Genomic DNA, 19062 nt, shown 5'->3' on the forward strand with positions numbered 1-19062 from the left:
CATTGAAGAAGAGTTTTTCACCACAAGGAACTTGAGAACCCCTCTTGTTCTGCCTCATGGGTTATTTATGTGGTGCCTCCATAGTTCTCCCTCTCTTCTGTGAGTAAGTTTTTGTTAGCTCCGTCTTGTGAGGGTTTCATTGGGCAATCACAGCTATTCTGATTTCAAGACAGCTATGGCCATATCATACTTAGAGGACAGAGTTATACAGCAAGCACAGTAGTTGTGGTGAGGGACCCTTGTTCAGGCCAGAACTGGACCTGAAACCCTTTTATTCCTGTATTCAGGTAGTCAATCATCCTTCATTCCAGAAGCTCTATCTGTTCTGTCCTTCTCATAGCATAAGCGTTTCTTTTCCCAGGCTCTTTCCTATACACAATGGCTTCCAGCTACCCTTGACTTGGAAACTCTGGTCTTCTCAACCTGTTTTCTTTGTGACCTTGGCAAGTAGCAGACATTTAACACCTAAGATCTAGGGGGCTCTGTCTGTCTTTCATGATCTACAAACAGAGGACCTACTTGTGGACCAGACTTTGCTGGTACTGCTTCTGGCACCTGATGCCCCTTGAGACAGACCTGGTCCTATTATAGGCATGGCTTGATCAACAGTACTTTATTTCTTGTTGGCATTTCTGAAAACTGAGAGGTTACTTGGGGATTTCTGAGTCTTGAACTGATTAGCAGTTAACGATGTGTGTTTTGATGAGAATATAAAAAATTTTGTTTATCTACTTGAGAGGAGGAAAATTGGGAATAAAAGGGAGAGAAGAAAAACACAATTCTCAGCATTTCATTAAGGGCTTAAATATTTGGAACTGCTAAGTTCCTGGTCATTGCTGGAAATTTCTCTGGGTGTTGATTTTATATATCAGCTCTCAGAAAAATTCATGAAGTGTTTTGCTTCTCCTAAAGCCATCAAGAGACCCACAGAAAGTTCAGAAGGACATACCTGTCTGGAGTCATGTATAAAAGGTTTTTCAAACTTGCTCTTGAACCACTATTGCTGAAACAATTGCTCCATCAAGGTAGAATATGGTAATCTAAGAAGGATTAGCCTTTGGAATCTAATTAACCTGGGTTTGACCTTTACCTAGCCATTTCAGGGTTCTCAACCTCTCTGGGTGTTACTTTCCTTTCATTTGTAAAATGAAGCATTATTTTTTAACTTGTAGAGCTGTCATTAAGACAAACATTCCACTAAGTAAGACTAACTGGCATGGAAAAGTTGTTTATGAATGCTATGTATGTAACACACCTCCACCTTTTTCTATACAAGGTCTGAGTTTCCCATTCTTCAGAGTACTCACAATATTCCAGTAACACTAAGAATGTTTGAAAAGTCTATAGCGAAACATAATATTTTATGTTTAAGTGTATATATGTGTCTGTACATTTATATATTTACATATAATATACCTTTGAGTCAGCGGACTTGAGAGAGCCTCTCAAGATAATATAGGCTACTGCCATTGCTTACCACCTAGATTTGAAGCTATTACTGAAGACACTACACTCTTTCGACACGGGGTTTAGGAGACTCCAGTTGGAACTGACCTGAAAGCCTCTTTCCTGAGGATTAGCTCTCACAGTATCAGAAGATTCTATGCAAGGTGCCAAGGGAGAAGAGTAATCTATAGTCTTACCAAGCTATAAAACTTATGAACCACAACTACCAGTGTAGAAAGATATACCCAAGGGTACAATGGTACACTTAAATTTTTGGTGTAACCAAAAACCATCTAATTGGATTTAAATCTTACTTAATAGGAGGCAAATTATGCCTGGTGCTGTAAATCCAGTCAACTGCCCATGGCTGGTGAGTTCATAGACCCTAGAGGAGAACCTATTACTGCCACTTTCTTAAATCAGTATAATTTCTAACTGCACTCTAAATATTTAACCTTATACACACAGAAAAGTGTAGTTCTCACCCCTCATCAAAGAAGTTGCCTTTAGCATCAGAGGCCATCATAGAAATCCACAGCTGATTAAAAAAATACAGAGATCAATTGACTGTGGGTTATTGAACAAGTGAGCTGGTATCTTAAAGGCTCTTGACTGAAGGGGCAGAAGGAGCTCCAGCAGCACTGTTGTGTGATACTGTCTTCCATATATCACAGGGAAGCAACAATAATAAAATCTGAACAATATGGTTACCTAAACAAGACCTACACAAGGACAACACCAGTTGATTTGCCCAAATGGTGGGGAAATCTCACAAGGCCGTACCCCTAGATGAAAATCTTCAGGCACTTAATTTGAGAGAAGAAGAATCAGTCTCCAGGAACAAGCCTCCCATAGGTTCTCCAATACCAGGTGGGGAGCCCTTAGCACATATGAGCATCACTAAATGGATTCTACAGACCGTGTTCATACATATGGAACAATAATTAAAGAAGCCATGAATTTGAGAGCGATTACAGGTCCACAGGATGAGCTGAAAAGAAAGAGGGAGAAGTGAAATGTCATCAGTCCCATACTCATGTATGAAAATCTGAAAACTTTTAATTAAGAAGAGCAAGTCAGTAAGCAACACTCCTCCATCATCTCTGCTTCAGTTCCTGACTCAAGGGCCCTACTTGATTTCCTGCACTGACTTCCCTCAATGACAGACTGCAATGTGGAAGTGTAAGTCAAATAAACACTTTCTGTGCCCTCTCCCCATTTTGTAATTAAAGATTGTTTTGCTTTCAAGCACAGTTTGCAATTGCTATTATGTGAGGCCCATATCTACAATGACATTTTGTTTGGGCAACTGTGAATGGTCTAGTGTTTGAAATTTCAATAGTCAAATGTTCATTGTCAGAATATAATTACAGATTTATTTTCTTACATTTATCTTGTATTACACGACCTTGCTGAATTTATCATTCCAGAAGTGTTTTGTAGTCTCCATAGTAGATATTATTGTTATTTGAAAATACTCTAGATTTTTCTTTTGCAAAACGAAAGAAAGAAAACAATTAGGCCAAGATGGTCAACATTTTTTTGCGGGCTTAAGTTATTTTCAAAAATAAATCACTGGAGTACTAATCCTTTATAAAATTCTTATGCTGGACTTCAGCAAATTTTTTGAGCCAATCAACTTGATTGAGGCTAGATAGTCATGGCTTGCTTTCCAAGTGAGCCTACAAAAACAATGCTGTTTGCCGGGCGATGGTGGCGCAGGCCTTTAATCCCAGCACTCGAGAGGCAGAGGCAGGTGGATCTCTGTGAGTTCGAGACCAGCCTGGTCTACAGAGCTAGTTCCAGGACAGGCTCCAAAAAAAGCCACAGAGAAACCCTGTCTTGAAAAAATCAAACAAACAAACAAACAAAAAAAAAAAAACCAATGCTGTTTGACACTAGCTAGTCTTCTGCATACAAGGCTGCCAGTTATACCACAAATTAATAGTGATGGGTCCAAGCAGGATGAGGTGAGAAGCCAGGTGAGGATCTTTACTTATTGGTATTTCTAAAGCAAGTAGGAACATATTTTAATGGCCAGAAGCAACATTATGGCCTTTTTGTAAGAACAGCCTATACTGCAGGATAGTGAGCATCTCCTCTAAAGATTTTACTGTTCATGTGAGATCTTAAATCTGGGGATAATTGAGAACATAATCAGACCTTGGGGTCCTCTCACTGAAATATCTCTGCCTCTACAGTTGAAAGAATCAAATTTGTGATGCATTATAAAGGAGAAACTACTGAAAAGGCAGCTCCAAATGTGTGGTAAAGATACCGCCACACCCAGAATAGTCCATAAAATCACATATGTATTCCATAGCAAATAAAAAATAAAGCCCTTAGCCCAAGTAGACTTCATTATGAGTCTTTATCCTTGTCTCTTAAAACATATCAAAACTGCATTCTAAAACTAGAGGCTTATTGTAAATTCCTTCCTAGTCTCATACTGATTTAGTTTTATACAATGACTTTAATAAAAGAGTTCATTTCTCAGGTCAGACACGGTGCACAGTGACACATGCCTTTAATCTAAGCACTCGGGAGTCAGAGGCAGTGGAATCTCTATGAGTCTGAGGCAAGCCTGGTCTATGAGACAGATTCCAGGCCTGCCTTGGCTACATAATGAGACCCTGTTTTCTTAAAAAAAAATTAAGTTTGTTTCTTAAGTAACACTTGTCAGGAACATCTCCAGGTCTGAGCATTATTTAGTTTTCTTAGAACAATCCATCCAAGGTAGCTGATTATTTTTCACAAGATGAGTTGCAGTGGATTTGTTGATAGTTAGCTGATATCGGCAAATTATTTAAAAATTGGAGTGTGCACTTACTCAAAAACCTATAAGGATTTTAAAAAACAAGACATTCAACTCTTCCCCCATAGGAATGAATGTGATAAGGGCTTTGCAGGTGACTTTTCTCTGTGAACAAAAGGACACAAGCTGATAAAAAAAAAGTTCTTGGGGAAGGGGCTATAGTCAGCCATATGGAGAAAGTCAATAGAGTATTTTATTTTGTGATTTAGAAGAAATGGACAAGTATAGTTTCACCAGTAAAAGCTCAGATAGCTCATGTTTTCTAGTGCCTAAGTATTTTCTTCAACCAATCTGAAAGTCAGAAGACAGATCAGAATATATTCCCAGTGTTCCAGGCCCAGAAGGTGCTTTCACCTAGTAAGCGACCTGCCTTGTGTACACCAATGTTTAACAGATATCCAGTAGTCTGCTCAGTCCATCTTAATTCTGTCCTTAAACTCTTAGGGCAACTACTGGTGGGTACTTTAAAAGCTGTCTCCAAGCACCGGACTACAACCCCAAGGTCCAAATCAGGAGCAGAAGGAGAGAGAGCAAGAGCAAGGAATTCAGGACCGCGAGGAGTGCACCCACACACTGAGACAATGGGGATGTTCTATCGGGAACTCAACAAGGCCAGCTGGCCTGGTTCTGAAAAAGCATGGGATAAAACGGACTTGCTGAACATTGCAGACAATGAGGACTGCTGAGAAGACAAGAACAATGGCAATGGGTTTTGATCCTACTGCACGTACTGGCTTTGTGGGAGCCTAGGCAGTTTGGATGCTCACCTTACTAGACCTGGAAGGAGGTGGGAGGTCCTTGGACTTCTCACAGGGCAGGGAACCCTCACTGCTCTTGGGGCTGATGAGGGAGGGGGACTTGATTGGGGGAGGGGGAGGGAAATGGGAGGCGGTGGCAGGGAGGAGGCAGAAATCTTTAATAAACAAATAAATTAATAAAAAAAAAGCTGTCTCCAAGACATGATGTGTTAAAATAGGTCATGAAATTTCGTGGGTGAATATTGGAGGTGAAAAGAGTTGTTGGTGGCCGGGCGGTGGTGGCGCACGTCTTTAATCCCAGCACTCGGGAGGCAGAGGCAGGCGGATCTCTGTGAGTTTGAGACCAGCCTGGTCTACAAGAGCTAGTTCCAGGACAGGCACCAAAACCACAGAGAAACCCTGTCTCGAAAAACCAAAAAAAAAAAAAAAAGAGAGTTGTTGGTCACAATATACTTACTAATTGTAAGGAAAGATAGTAACCAGGCCAGCAGACACATCTTAGCAAATGATTAAAGTTAACATCATCATCAATCAGTCATGCCAGTATCATTTCTCTCGGATATGATGTCCTAATATCCTTTTACGAAATGCATAACCACAGTCTAATTATTAGAAAACATCAGATGAACCTAGACTAAAAGATATCAGAGTAAATAACTGAACATTATTCTTAAACAGCTTTAAAGTCAAAGTAGCCAAGAAAATGCTTAGAAACCTTTACATATTGAAGTTACCTTAGTAGATCTTGGAACAAAAATGGTTAGAAGAAATACTGGTGCTCCGATGTGGGTCTCTGTCTCTATCTCCATCAGACAAAGGTTCTATGGTGCTATTCAAGATAGTCATCAGTCTGACTACGGGACAAGGCCAGTTCCAGTTGACAAGTACAAGGAGGGAGAATATGAGCAAGGAATTCAGAACCAGGAGGGGTTGGTTCACCCACTGAGACAGTATGGCTGAGCTAATGGGAGCTCACCAAGGCCAGATGGACTCGGACTGAATGAGCCTGGGATCAAACCAGACTCTCTAAATGTGGCTGACAATTGGGGTAAACTGACAGGCCATTGATAATGGCACTGTGACTTGTCTCTACTGCATGTACTGGTTTTTTGGGATCCTAGTCTATTTGGATGCATCCCTTCCTAAGCCTGGATGGAAGAGGGAGGGCCTTGGACTTCCCACAGGGCAGAGTATCCTGCCCTCTCTTAGGACTGGAGGGGGAGGGAGGGAGGGGGAGTGGGGGAGTGGGAAGGAAGTGGGAGGAGGGGAGGAAGTGGAAATTTTGATTGGTATTATTTATAAAGCAATAAAAAATAAATAAATAAAAAAAGAAATACTGGTGTAATTCAAATAAGGCATGGAGTTTAGTTGCTAGTACTGTACTGGTGGTAATTTTCAGTTTCTGAAGATTGCATTGCAGATATATAAGCTGTTCAGGTTAGCAAAGGCTGAGTAAAAGGTGTATTTCAAGTCTTAGTACTGATAAAACTGTTTTGTAAGTCTAAACTGATTTCAAAATAAAAAGTTAGAGAGGAAGATTGTTAGAAACAAGGGAATAAAAAAATTCACCCAGTTTAATATTGCCCTCCAACATGCCTCAGTGCCTCTCTGAACCAGATGAAAGTGCACAATTATCTTCCTCCATGTTCTGTGTTTAATTCCTGCAAGCTGTAACTTGTGCAGATCATTTCTCAGTCCCGCAGGTAGCCTAGATGATACGTCATGTTTCAAGACTAAAAGGGTAACATTGAGAAGAGCCATTCTAGTCTGATTTCACAAGCTTTATTGCTAATGAGAACTGTGTCTCCAAGGGAAATGCCCCAGTGTAAAGAAGAGTTTCTAAAAAAGTAACAATATATAGACTGAGCAGGTTGTGTTTATGTATTTAGGAGCACACACACACGTGTGTGTATCATCTATTTAGTTATCCAAACATACATGTATGTTACAGCAATTAATGAACAAAGAGGCTATGAATTTGAAAGACAGCAGGGAGGGGTATGTAGAAGGGTTTCAAAGGAAGAAAAGAAGAGGGAAATGATGCAATTATACAATCTCAAAAAATAAAAGAAATATTTTTTTAAAAAAAACAGAAACATGGAAGAGATTTAAGGCAGGAGGACCGCCAATTATTTGATATTTTTCTTAAAAGCTGTGTACTCCTTTTGAGTGAGAATCCAATTGTTTCAAGTCTTCATTAATCAGCGACACCATTCATCAAATAGACACTTTGGCATAATGAGCACTCATAAATACAGTGTTTGCCATCTTCCTTGGAATATTAGAATGAGGACTGGGGGTGGAAGGAGTGAAATCACGGAGTACCTCGTCTTCTCATTCTCAAGCAGGCTTCCAGATGCCACACCAAATTAAGATTCTGTCATCTTTGCTGGTCCATGTCTTTCTAGCTCTCTCTTCCACATATAACGAATGAACGCAGGGCACCTGCTCCGACTTTCTTAATTGATGCAGTTCAGGGCAAGTCATGATTGTTAACAGAAATAAACCAAATCATTTGTCACAGAGCTTAATTTCACCTGTGCTGCCTCGGTTCCTGCTGTTAGTTGTACTTATGGTGGATGATAAAATGCTGTTGCCGAAGCCACCTCCTCACAGGAAAACGAATCCCAGCTGGGATCCCGACCCGAGCACCTGGGGCTGTGGAGCAGCTGGCGGCAAACAGCCATTTTGCCAGCCTTAGTCGCCTCTCAGGTTGATTGAAACGAACAGATCCATTTCCAAGCACTGTCTGGTTTCCACTGAGTGAACATTTGGGTGTCATTCCTGAGAAAATATCAAGGCCTTGGAGACCTGTTCTCATTACGCCACCTCCGAACAATCAGCCTTCCCCCAGGTTCCTACAACTGTACACACTTGCAGCCGTCGCTGTGGTAAGATGGAGACTATCCATGTACACAGGGGCAACTAGGGAGTCACCACTGAGACCCCAGGAGAGAAGGTTTCTTCTACAGAACGACACAGTATTTGTGCAGATGATTGTTGTTTGGAATGCCATGATTTCAACACTTTCTCCATTTTTAGCCTGCTAACGGTCTGCAGACGAAGGAAAGAGTGCACGGTTTGAGATTCATCTTACAGATAGAGAAACAGCTAAGACAGGCTGATTTAGCCATAAAGGAGGCTCAGAAATATCGTTAGTGTTCATTATTGTCAGTCTTTTAACTAGTCAGACAGCTCCCCACTTATCACATGGAGCTTTGTTGGGGCCACTGTATATTATGTGCCCGCAAAGGAGTGTTCTTGCATCTCTGTAATCCATGTACAGCTGGGACTCAATCCAGGCTGTTGTCTGTGCGTAGGATATGTGTTCTATGTTTATGTGTATGAGATAGAATGTTATTTGGAATGATAGGGGATAGAACCTATGAGGAGAGGCTGAGTGCCAGGAATTCCTCTAGAATGACTCAGTTGGACCCACTGAAGACAGTGACATTGTGGCCTCTTTAAGTCAGAGATTGTAATGACAGTCTGGGCATCTGAGTAACTTGGAGAAGTTTAGACTGTAGTAGGGGAAGGGGTGAAGAAAGTCCTCTAAGTGTCTCAGACTAAGATTCAGGTTTAGGAAAAAAGTGTTTTGTTTTTTACATCAGGCTAAAATTATTTTTTAAAGTGAGTGTGTGTGTGTGTGTGTGTGTGTGTTATGCTTCAGCGTGTATACAGAAGTCAGGGGAAGATGATGGACACACTGATCTATTATTCTCTGCCTTATTCCTTTCAGAGAGATTTCTTCTTGAACCTGGGGCCATGATATTAGTCAAAAAGTTCAAGTAGTCCTCCAGTTTTTATATTCCCTGTTGGTGCTCGGGTTATGGGTTCATGTGTGTCCACACCTGGATTTGCTTGGGTTCTGGGGGCTTGAACTTAGATCCTCATACTTCCTTGAACAGCAAGTGTTCTTACTTGTTTAGACATAAACCCAGCTCTGGAGAGCCACTGTTTTTTTTTAATCACTATTTACTGACAGTATCTGTGATTTTATAGAATAACATGAATGAGCAATAACAATAATAGTATAAATCAGTTACTCTATTTAAAATCAGGAGTTTTACTTGCATTGCCTTATTTAACTCTCACAATCACCCCATGAGAAAGATGAGTGTAACTGAATCTCAAGGCAATAATATAGTCTGCGCAATATGTCACAGTTCATAAGTTGAGGAACCAGGATTCACTCACAAATGGTCTGATCTCTGAGCCTAGGATCTTCCTTTCCCAGCTCATAATGGGCTGAAAGGTTGTGTCTTCCCTGAGATAATGTTGGCTTCAGGGCGTGGAGAGTGGAGGGAGAAAGTAAGTCTGACAAGAAAGAACACAACACAGTGTCTTTGTGTGCCTCTGTGTGTTCTAACACAGGAGTGTGCACTATGGGGAGCAGATGGGATACAGGAGAAACTGTAGATGACTGAGCCCAAGGAAGGAAGACAATGTGGAGTTGTCAAATATGAATTGTTTCAGCCCAAACCCCTAGTGTGAAGCCAAGCTTAGCTTCTGGATCACTGTATGACTTTAGGTATACCAACGGAGGGCCTCTGTGGCCTTCTGTTTTTCTGTCTTACTAATATAAACCAGTACTAATTCTGTTGAGGGCTTATGGGTTACAGAAAAGGTTTGTAAACAGCTTTATACAGGTAGACCCAACATTTGGACAATAATTATTAGACATTAGTGATTATGAAGATGAAGAAGACCCCCTCGAAGGCCTATTGTCCTTACCCTAAACTGAAAGTCATAATTATAAAAAACCCAATCAAAACATCAACTCAAAGGAGCTCGAAACTATCTAGAACAAAATTCCTTTTAGAAAGTCGTCTGTGACACACTGAATCTTTGGGTTTTTTTAATTTTTATTTACTTTTGATAGTTTTGCCTTATAGCCCTGGCTGACCTCAAAGTCACCTCAGCCATCCTAGAAATAGAATTACAGACTTGTGCTATCAAGCCTGATGACACTGAATCTTCAAACGCAGGTAATTCAAAACACAGTTGTTCTCTTGCCTTATGACAGAAACCTGGGTCATTGATAAGGACTTAGAGTGGAGACAGCTGCTTTCAAGCACCAAGAAGGTCATAAAATGTGAAATAATTGTCTTACCTTTCAGCATCTTGTTCTCAAAGGTGGCCGTGTGCTTTAGATAAATTGTCGCTGGTTCCAACCAGGGAAGAGATCTCAGGGAAGAACAAATCCTAGATAAGAACATGTTCTTCCTTTACACAAAGCGTCTGTACAGCTCTGTGGTCCCTGGAGTTGGGCCTGGACTCTGAATTTATAAATGATGGTACAAATAGGCAGGAAGACATTTAGAAGTTTTTCTACAAAAGCAAGAAGAAAAACACTATATAGCCAAAGTCTGGCAAAAAGGGAACAGTAGTCCTCCAGAATGGGAAGGATTTAATGGTCCCAGGGAGAGTAATCAGATAACACGAAAAAGATACTTGGGGAGGTAAACAGACTCTTGGGAACATTTTTTACAAGTCATGACCTGTGAAATAGTGTTCTTTTAAGAGGAGAGGCAGAAGCTGCCTTCAATGAATCAGGGAAAGTCAGGTGACAATTGAACATGATAAAATACTTGGGCTGGGCATCTCCAATCTGATTCTTGATTGATAAGACCTAGAATGAAGAAAGAGTTTGACCTATAATCACTACAATCAGTTGACTATATTACATGGAAACACGGATAAATCTCAGAAAGTATAATGTTAAAAGCATAAATATGTATACTATAAGACTGCATTTTTGTAAATTTCCAAAAAAACGTAAAAATGTTCTTTGTGTTAAACTCAGGTATAAGATATCTTTGATGGGCTGTAATTGGGAGGAGATAGGAAAGAAACTTCAGAAGGGCCTGATAAAACCGTTTTTCGGTCTGAGTGGGCACTAATTACATGGGTGTGTTTAGTTTATGAATATCTAAATAGTTGTCTAATCATGACTTTTGAATTTTCTGTATATATTATATTTCAAGAAAAATTAGGAAACCAAGATATAATCCATGAATGGATGTTACCAAGAGGAGCAAATATTAAGAGTTCTTTACCCATAAAAACTTTACTTTCTTGAATTGCAAATTCTTCATTTGGTGTTCAGAATAACCCTCATAGATCAGTGGCGGTCTTCTGGGAAGCATGCACTAAGCTAGGATTAGTTTTAGCCGTAGAAATTCCCTTGAAAGAAAAGAAAAGCTGTAGAAGGGATATCTTTAGGTCAAAATGCAGGTATTTTCTCTGTCTTCTCTGCCCCTGGGAGCAGCTCTCCTGCCTTAGCATCCCTCACCCCTGAAAATGTATACCTGCTCCAAGTTCATCTCAGCCAGAGGCACTGACAGATGTGAGCCTCAGTAGCCTGGCAGTCTAGAGTCCTCCTACCTCACTCATTCCTAGCTGAACCTTCCAAACCAGCGACATTTCAAGGAATATTGACCATTGACCCAGTCACCAAGTTCATTGGGACTGGAGCTGCCACAGTTATGATGACTGGTTTTGGAGCTGGGATTGGGATTGATTTTGGAAGCCTCATCATTGGCTATACCAGAAACCCTTCCCTGAGGCAACAACTCGTCTCCTCCGCAATTCTGGGCTTTGCCCTCTCAGAAGCCATGGAGCTCTTTTGCCTAATGGTGGCCTTTCTCATCCTCTTTGCTATGCAAAGCAGCAGTGTTCCCTTCCACCTCCCACAGTTCTTTCTCCTGTGTCTTATCTGCCCTTTAAGCTTCTTTTCCTGCACTTACACAGGAAGCCCGAAGAAAACGGTTGGCTCAAAGTTTGACAGAGGGAAGATAATGCTGTATTAATAAGAAAAATGAGGTATGATGCATTCGAAGGGATAAAAAAAAACGATAGGACGATATATAGGAAGACCTTTGGATCATAGCATAATCTTAAGAAAATGTAAGGCCAATGGTGAATTCTTGGGCACATATTGTTCAGTGGAGAAATACTGTACCAGGCAAAATAGTGCTCTATCATGTCTCTGTCATGCCCTGTCCTAGGTGGGAATATCCAAGGCCTTGGTGAAATGCTGTGGTGAATTTTAAAAGATGCAGCTGTTTAAAGTCGCTAGTCAAAGCAGGTATGACCACAGTCCCTGTAAGAAGAGATAGTCAAAAGAACCCTGAAGGATGATAAGAGGAATAAAGGGGGGCTTTTTTTTTTAACTTGATAAAGGACATGCATGAAAACTTCAAACAGGATCACAGTTGGTGGAAGAAAAACTGAATGCTTCCTCACTAAGATTGGGAACAAGATTAATTCCTTTTATGCATCATAGGCAAGAGAGGAAATGCTTGTTTTTAAAAGCAAAAATCCGAAAGAAACTAAAGAATCTCTAAAAACCAGTGACTGAGTTCAAGATCATAGGACATAAACTCAACACAAAAATATCAATTATGTTTCTATATACTTACCAAGAACACAAGGAAGCAGAAATTTAAACCCTATATTATTTATTATCACTTCAAAGAATATGCTTCAGCATATAAATTTAACAAAACATAAGCAAGATTTACAGGTTGAAAATTACAATATGCTGATAAAGGAGATCAAAGGCCTAAATAAATGGAGGCGTATATCACACTCATGAGCTGAAAAATTCAACATAGATTCTTGGGGATAAGCATAGCTATATCTTTTGCATCACTTTTTTCTGATGCACTAATTTTTTACGAGAAGTTTTCTAGCTCCTGATCAAGAACCAAATGTTGAGGGAATTCCGTTAAGAATCTTATGTAATGAACAGGAAGAGAACTTCTTATTTCAGAATTTAACATTTTCAATAATCTCTATCTTCCTCCCCAGTTTACCGGAGTCATCCCAATAAGAGACAGATGATAGGGCTGCTGTGTTATTGCTTCTTGAGTGGGGGTGATGAGTGAATTCCTTGAGGCCATTTGTATTAGTCAGGGTTCTCTAGAGTAACAGAACTTACAGAATTACTCTATTTATAGAATGGAGGTTCGTTGGAATGACTTACAGATTGCAGTCAAGCTAATCGAACAATAGCTGGCTGGAAACAGAAAGTTCCAGAATCCAATGGTTTCCCTGTTCCACAAAGCTGGGTGTGTTGGCTGGTCTTCAGTCTATGCTGGAATCCTGAAGAAGGAGGCTCCAATGCCAGTGAAGGAGTGGACTTGCAAGCAGGGTGAGTGCAAGCAGGCCAAGAGCAAAAGCTTCCTTCTTCTATGTCCTTATATAGGCTTCCAGCAGCAGGTGTGGCCCAGATTAAAGGTGTCTTTTCACTTCAAGATCTGAATTGAAGGTGTGTATTTCTAACTCTGAGACACAGATTAGAAGTGGATCTTTATATTTCAAATCAAGTGACAACAACAGAAACATCCCGTACAGTTGTATCCTTCATTTTTGGGTTCTAGTTCTAGAGTAGTCCAGTTGACAACCACGAATAGCCAATCACACCATTCTCTCAGGAAATGCTGTCTTGAATGATTTTCTTCAATGAATGTAAACTATCTTTTCAGTATCAACTTCAGTCCCAATATGCATTCAAATCTTTGCTAATATTTTAGTATTTTGACATCCATTAGTATTTTTCGGCTCAGGTGAAAACTACCTTACTGAGATCATATCATAAACTTCTATTAGGGCCAGCGACACAACTCAATGGTGGAGTGCTTGCTTAACATGCATGATGTCCTATGTTTCAACTCTCAGCGTCATAAAGAATTATAAAGCCATATTGCATATGGTCACTGATAGGAAGCAATCAAGAACTTCCTTTCCCAAATTACTGAACATACCGAGAGTCTGTCTGTGTATGTCTTCCTAGTGTGTTTCCTCGGGGGAACAGATACATAATGACTATTTGCCTTTCTTCTTACTTTTGCTTTTTGGCACTCCAGCATGCTAATCATTCTACTTATTCCCTCAGGAATTCTAAAACAATGTGCCTGTATTTCATTTGATGCTAACTGTAGAGTCTTATTATTAGACCTTAAAATATTATTGCCACATTTCCTTTAAGCCTTTCAATCTGTGGATTCATTCAAATCTCATTTTATTTTCCTGAAATCTCATTTCTTTACTCAATTTTTTCAACCAGCATGTTTTGAATGTCTTATCAGCCCATGCGTAATGCATTCATTTCTTTGATTTTTCTGCCCTGAGGGAGAAATTTATACCTATAAATCATAAGGGAAAATAAAAGGATTCAATATTTTCACTCCCTGATCTTTATATATTCAATTGTGATAGACAATACATTTTAGAGCAAAGTTTTGAACATTAGATTTTCATGTTCTGTGTATATTTTTTAAAATCTCTAAGTAAAATTTTCAGTCAAAATTTATTTTAAAAATCACAATTTTCTTATGACTATATATAATTAAATGTACATAAATTGAGCCTATCCATTTAAATATGTACAACATAAATATTTTTGGGAAAAAGGGTCTCTACTAAGATCCTTCTTATCCTAAAGAAAACCTCAGAATACTGCTTACCCCCCAAATGCCAACTCCTAGAGAAGTGACTGGGGTGTGTGAAATGGATCCACTAAGGCCTTCCCCACTTTAATATTTTGACAAAAAAAGTATACAGGTATTTATACCAGTTCTCTGGTTCCATTTCTGCATTGATACTGGGAAGGCTCTTAGAAACTGAAGGGAAGCAGGTTGAACTAAGAAGTTTGCTGGGTAGTTATTTATGGCTGCAAATGGTGATTGTAGTAGGCAGAGACTACCTTCAGTGAAATAAATACCTACAAAAATCCCAAGTGAGAAAGGCTTTTCTGGAAGTGTCTTTCTTGGAGACATGGCGGGAAGAGATAGAATGAGTATGTGGGTCCTGTGAACTCCAGGAAATAGACAGCACTAGAATGGATGGAACAGCTGGAGATGGCTTCTGAGGAGGAGGAGCACTCAGGGAGTGCCTAGCCAGGACTAGAAATTCTAACACACACTCAGATCCTTATAATCACATAAAATAAATGTTCAAGGAATCTAATGATAGGAAGGCCCCTCTGAAAGTCACCTTAGAGGCAACCAACACCCCCTCCCCCAAATAGAATGTTCAGATGAAGGGATGCAAAGTATGAATGATCCCATTTCAATTTAGAGCTTTAGACATTGGGCTGAAATGCAGAATAAGAAGGAATGTAAGTCAGCGACAGAACAGATGAGGGAGATGTGCCTTAAAAACAACCCTTATACAAATCTTTAAGAAATATTTTGATCAAAAGTTCCAAATTAGCTGGGCAGCCGTGACACACGTCTTTAATCCCAGTACTCAGTAGGCAGAGGCAGGGGATCTCTGTGAGTTTGAGGCCAGCCTAGTCCGTAGAGAGAGTTTCAAGACAGGCTCCAAAGTTACACAGAAAAAACCTGTTTTGAAAAATCAAAGAAAAAAGTTTCAAATTAAGGGCTGGTGGTGTGTGCTTGTCTAATGCAAAATTGCCTTCAAACTCAATCAACATTTCTTTGAGTATTGTTAGCAGAGGCTGCTAGTTCATTTCCCGACCGCCCTGACTTGAAATAATCAGGCAGAAACTATATATATTGTTTGCAATGCTGTTTTGTCAATAGCTTAAACATATTTTTAGCTAGCTCTTATATCCTAAACCAACCCATCTCCATTAATCTGTGTATCACCATGTGGCTGTGGTTTACTGGATAAAGTTTCATCCTGCATCTGGCATCTGTCTCTGGCAGGGCTACATGGCTTCTTTCTGACTATGTCTACTCTCTCTCTGTAAATATCTTTTCCAGCCTGGCTATATTCTGTTAAGCCATTGGCTGAAAGTATCTTCTTTATTCATTAACCAATAAAAGCAACATATATACAAAAGGACTTCCCACACCAGAGTGTCCCACAAAGTTCTATTCTAAAAAGATTTTATGTCAAATTAGTTTAGAAAATTCTACATACAGTTATATTTTTAATGAGTCAAAATTTAGAAGAATTCTGTGACAAAATCATCTTGATTAAGTTTTCACAGTACAGTGTATTCCTCAAAACAGAATAAGTTAGGCTACAATGAAAAATATCCTGAAAGTGTCAGTGTCTTGTCTTAAAAGAACAGAGTTCATTATTTGTGTTACATGTCTACAGAGGTCAACTGGGACTGTCTTTCTTGTCATCAATGAACTCATATGCAAGAGGAAATCACCATGTATTGAAACACCAAAGTCACAACAGCAGATGCCCACGGAAATATCAAGTAAGAAAGAATGTACTTTTTAATTTAAATCTACATATAAAATTATGCATATTTATGGGGAAGCATGTGATGTTTTGATAACATGAGTACATGGTGTAATGTTCAAATCAGAGCAAAGATACTTATCTCGTTGAACACATTTCCTTTGTGGTGACAGTATTCAAAATCTGTTCGTTTAACTTGCTTTTAAAATGCCTCGTATTTTACTGTTCTCTATGGTTATCTCACTATGCAATAGAATAGCAGAACTTATTATTTCTGTCTATTGTTTAGTATCCATGGACTAACTTTTCCCATGTCTTTCTACTCCCCTCTTTTTCCTAGTTCTGGTATAATATCAATGTTGCTGTTCTACAGATGAATACAATCATGTACTTCTTTTTGTTTTTTTATGGCTTATTTTACTTAAAACCATGATTTCTTGTTCTATTTGTGTTTGAAATGACAAGATTTCATCCCCTTTTTATGAGAGAATAATGTTCCATGGTGTATATGTAACTTATTTTTTCATTGCATTCATTACTTGATGGAATTAATGTTGCTTCTGTTTCTTGGCTATTGCAAATAGTACTGCAATGAATGGGGAGGTACAAGTGTCTCTTTGATATACTGACTTCATTGTCTTTGGATATACACATACAAGTAGAAATTCTGGGTCCTATGGTAGTTCTAGCTTTTTGAGTGTATATCTCTTTTGAATTATGAATAATTTCTAACACAGGTTGATGGTGGAGTGTCATATATCAATCTGTTGATTTCATTGGTTAAGTAATAAAGAAACTGCTTGTCTGGCCCTCATAGGTTAAAACATAGGTAGGCGGAGTAAACAGAACAGAATGCTCGGAGAAAGAAACTGAGTCAAGGAGTCGCCATGATTCTCCCACTCCAGGCAGACGCAGGTTAAGATCATTCCTGGTAAGTCAGCTCGTGGGCTACAGCAGATTATTAGAAATGGGCTAGTCCAGGTGTGAGAATTAGCCTAGAATAGGCTAGATAGAAATGGGCCAAGCAGTGTTTAAAAGAATACAGTTCCCGTGTAATTATTTCGGGCCATAAGCTAGAGCTAGCCATGTGGGCAGCCGGGTGCCGGGGACGCAGCCCCGCTGCTCCTACTACTACAGAGTGGCGCCCAGACGTGATGGACTAAATCCACTTAAAAACCTGAGAAGGCTTAAAAATAAGGGAGAGAGAGTTTAACACAGCTTTTGGCTGTTTGTTGGTGGTGTGCTGTAGAGAGATTTCCTGATTCGGCAACAGCAACAGAAAAAAACCCTGCGTCATTTTAAAGTGTGGCTTCCTAGGACTGTGCTGCCAGTGCAAACTCTGGCTTTAAAGCATTTCAATGGATTTTATGGGACTGGATGTTTGTGTTCCCGCTTGGGATCAGAAGGAGAGTGCTCTGAGACCGTGCTGATGGCTCAGCGCTCCCCAACTGCACCTGGGCAGACGGCCGAATCAGGCTTAGGCAGGCGGAAGGACATGGCATGTTTTCAGACTGCGCAGGGCTCTGCGTGTCAGATTTGGCTGTAACTTGGATGAAAAGAATTTCTGTGCTGCACGCTCAGTCTCAGAATTAAAGTACTGAGTGCCGCTCCTACCTGGCGGCCCCAGAGCTAGCACAAAATGGTATGTCGTCCATTTTGAAATTTTCCTGACTCAGCAGCAGAAAAAAATACTGGCTGTTTTAAAATGCTGGCTTTCTGGGCTGTGCCACCATTGCAATCTCTGTCTGGCTCCTGCAGGAGACAGAGCTTTTGAATGGAGCATTTGGAGTAAAGTGCTATGATTTGTTTGATGGCAACTAGACTCGCTGTGTGCCTAAAAGGGGGACATTGCATGTTGCAGCTCAGAGGCACAAGCAGATCCGCCATGCTAGTGGTGCAATGTGCAAGGATCAGAGGCACAAGCGGCTCTGCCATGTTGGACTGGGCTGGCCAGCAGGCAGTACCTGTTTTTGACCTAGGAATGTCACAGCTTAGATTCTTAAGTGCCTAGTGATTTAAAGACGCAAATCAAAAGTGCTCCTGGATAGTAAAAAATTGCAGATTCACAATAGGACAGATTCAGACCACTAAATGAGTCACAATGTTGGATGAATATACGTAGGCTTGAGAGAGAGAAGAAAAAGAATATAGAGAATAAAGTTAATGATGGAGGAAGGTCATTGGTTAAATAAATAGAAACTGCTTGGCCCTCATTGGTTAGAAGATAGGTGGGAGGAGTAAACAGAACAGAACGCTGGGAGGAAGAGGAAGTGAGCTCAGACTCCACAGCTCTCCTCTTGGGAGCAGATGCCTCAGAGAAACGCCATGCTCCCAGCTCCCAGGCAGACACACGCAATGAAGCTCCAACCCAGGATGGACATAGGCTAGAATCTTCCCGGTAAGCGCACCTAGGGGCACTACACAGATGATTAGAAATGGGCTAAATTAATATGTGAGAATTAGCCTAGAAGAGGCTAGATAGAAATGGGCCAAGCAGTGATTAAATGAATACAGTTTTTTGTGTTGTTATTTCGGGCATAAGCTAGCCAGGCAGCCGGGGTACTGGGGACACAGCCCCGCCGCTCATATTTCAACAAATGGCGCCCAACGTGGGGCTCGAACCCACGACCCTGAGATTAAGAGTCTCATGCTCTACCGACTGAGCTAGCCAGGCTGCTGGGGTGCTGGGGATGCAGCCCCACCGCTCCTATTTCAACAAATGGCGCCCGACGTGATGGACTAAACCCACTTAAAAAACCTGAGAAGGCTTAAAAATAAGGGAGAGAGAGTTTAACACAGATTTTTGCTGTTTGTTGGTGGCGTGCTATAGAGAGATTTCCTGATTCGGCAACAGCAGCAGAAAAAACGCTG

At 40.3% G+C, this 19062-nt stretch overlaps 1 pseudogene; it reads left to right on the forward strand.

The window, feature by feature from the left end:
- Positions 1–11340: 11340 nt before the first annotated feature.
- LOC121441285 lies at positions 11341–11831 on the forward strand (annotated as a pseudogene).
- Positions 11832–19062: the final 7231 nt, after the last annotated feature.

Source organism: Microtus oregoni, unplaced genomic scaffold (genome assembly GCF_018167655.1).
Source record: "Microtus oregoni isolate MIOR12 unplaced genomic scaffold, Mior012 000074F_009, whole genome shotgun sequence".
NCBI classification, from domain to species: domain Eukaryota; kingdom Metazoa; phylum Chordata; class Mammalia; order Rodentia; family Cricetidae; genus Microtus; species Microtus oregoni.